The 3,022-nt window shown below is 23.5% G+C and overlaps 1 long non-coding RNA gene across 1 annotated transcript in view; it reads right to left on the bottom strand.

Moving 5' to 3' along the window:
- Positions 1-370: 370 nt before the first annotated feature.
- Positions 371-3,022, bottom strand: part of LOC136084342 (uncharacterized) — a 6,017-nt gene continuing 3,365 nt past the window's right edge. Inside the window, exon 5 of the long non-coding RNA XR_010640498.1 lies at positions 371-461. This is a non-coding gene — a long non-coding RNA (uncharacterized LOC136084342). The remainder of the gene's footprint in view (positions 462-3,022) is intronic.

Below are 3,022 nucleotides of genomic sequence, written 5' to 3'. Positions count from 1 at the left end.
CCTAAAAAGCGTTGCATAAACGCTGTTAAAGCAGTCTATTTTGCAAGGATTTGTAACGTTGTTAGTAAAACGTCAATTAAACGTGACTCAGAACGTCGAGTAAAGTTTGAAATAAAACGTTGAATCAACGCTTAAATGCGCTGTTTAAAATATCGCAAAATATTACTAAACGTAATTAAACGTGACTATAATATATATTGAATTGGCAAATAAAAGTAAATTGAAAGTTGAACTCTGCCCTCGCAATATTTCCAAAATCAATTTTTAATACAAACAGTAATGTACAATGATAAATATAAAAAAGTTTAACATATACTATTTATAGATATGTATATAAAAATATAAATATTTTCTTTAAAAATTATGCGTGTGAGTGTTTGCATATATATTTATACAATATATAAAAATACAATTAACAGGATATCGTATCGATAGGCCAGGATATCATTGAGATACAGAATCTAAATCAAAAAACAAAACTTGTACCATTAGTAGTCTGAAAGCAAATGTAAAAAAAAAAATGTTATTAAATTAGTATAATTATTATTAAATTTAAAAAGTAAATATATATATATATATATATATATATATATATATATATAAATATATATATATACATATATAGATATATAAGTTATTTATATATATATTTCATAATTATAGGTTCAGGTATCACTCCATTGACTAGTTTTTAACTATATGAGTGACACCTAACCTTATTTATGTGAGTTTATAAATATTATTGCAAATTTATATATATATATATATATATATATATATATATATAATATATATATATATATATATATATATATACATATTTATATATACATATTTATTTATTTATTATGCAGTAAACTCCCGGTTATTTGAAATGGCACTTATTAAAATTTTCTGCTTATTCGAAGCAATTTTTATTTCCTGTGAACTTTCTTTAACAAACTCGTGCAAATGCTGTTATGCAGAAATGCAGTTATTCAAACCTGCAGTTGTTCAAAATTTCGGTTATTCGAAACAATTTTTGCTCTCCTTGAAGATAAAAAAACACATTTAAGGAACAAAAAATAAATAAAAAATGGACTATACTTTCAATGAATTGTAAAATATTTATTATTTTACAAGGATAAAACTGAAGTAGCACCAAATTCAAAGGGTCTTTTACTTTTTTACTTTCTACTTTTATTAAAATTTGAAAGAAACTTAAAGTAGGTCATTTTAAAGAGCATATTCAGTTATTCGAGTTTCGGGTTATTCGAAATAAATTCTTATACCCCTTGGAGGTTCGAATAACCAGGAGTTTACTGCGTGTATATATATATATATATATATATATATATATATATATATATATACATATATATACATATATATATATATATATATATATATATATATATATATATTTATATTTATATATATATATATATATATATATATATATATATGTACAAAATTATATAATTTTGTATATATATATATATACAAAATTATATAATTTTGTATATATATATATGCAAAATTATATAATTTTGTATATATATATATATATATATATATATATATATATATATATATATATATATATATATATATATATATATATGTATACAATATTATTTACGTCAGAATCTATATAACTGCAAAAATTTTAGTTTTTTTTAATTTGATTCGGGAGAGAAAAAAAAAACATTTATAACTCTTTTTAACTCAATGCAAAAGTAACTCTATTAAATGAACTTTGCTAACTTACAGTTTTCTGATTAAAATAAATGTGACAAAAGTAAGAAACATCTACATTTTTATTATAAAATATAATGCTTTGTCAATAACTATTTACTTAAAAGTATTAACATCAAAAATATTTTGTTAAAGTTATTAACAATAAGCATTTTAAACTATATTTTTTGGAATTTATTTTTAGAAAAAGTTAAAATAATAATAATGGTTTATCATCAAAATTATTCATTGGACATCAGATCTCGGGTCACTTTTGATCGAAAAAAGGGCCTAACCTACAAGCAATGTGATGAAAAATATCAAATATCAGTAAGTGGTGTTAGGAAGATGTGTATAAAGTATGAAACAACTGGTTCTGCTGAAAATCAGAAAAGACTTGGTCGCCCCATTAAGACATCAACAATAACCAATATCCTAATTGCACTGATAAAAAAAAAAATTCAACAATAACCTAAAGGCAGAATGTTGAAAATCTTAAATTAAATGGGTTCAATCGAACTGTACAGAGAAGACTTAATTTAAGTGGTTTAATAATTTAGGTGGTTTAAATAAACCTCCAGAAAAGTAAACCCCTCATTAGTCGTATAAGCAAAGAAAAACTTTTAGCATTTGCAAAACTGCATATTAACAAGTGTGAAGCATTTTGGAACTTAGTGTTATGGCTAGATGAGAATAAATGTCAAATACTTGGCTTAAAAAACGACAAAGAGTTTGGCGCAGACCTTGTGATGCACTCTTAGATAGAAATCTTACAAAAACAGTCTAGCATGGAGGTGGTTCCCCTATGGCTCGGGGATGTTTTGATTTAAATAGTGTGGGACAACTGGTGAATGTTGAATGTATAATGACAGAGAAGTTGTATGTTGATTGGCTTTCAAAAAATTAATGTCAATCAGTTTAAGAATTCATCGCAAATTTTTTTTTCATCATGACAACGACCCTAAACACACATGCAAAGTGACAAAACAGTTCCTAAAAAAAAAGTAAAGCTAACATCCTTAAATGGCTGCCACAAAGTCCAGACCTTAACCCTGTTGAAAATATATATGGGCAATTTTGAAATCTAAAATAATTATAAAATAGCTCATTTCATTTAAAAGAGTTACTTTTACAATGATTAAAAAAAAATTATATTTTTTTTCTTGATTACAATCAAATTTAAAAAAAACATACAATTTTTGAAGTTATGTAGACTCCAACGTAAATAATTTTGTTTTTATTGTTAGAGTTCTGAATTTATCAAAAATGTTAATGCTATACATGTATATATATATATATATATATA

Source organism: Hydra vulgaris, chromosome 08, assembly GCF_038396675.1.
Source record: "Hydra vulgaris chromosome 08, alternate assembly HydraT2T_AEP".
Taxonomy (NCBI): domain Eukaryota; kingdom Metazoa; phylum Cnidaria; class Hydrozoa; order Anthoathecata; family Hydridae; genus Hydra; species Hydra vulgaris.
Note: the sequence above shows the minus strand (reverse complement) of the source record. Positions and strands in the feature narration are given on the sequence as shown.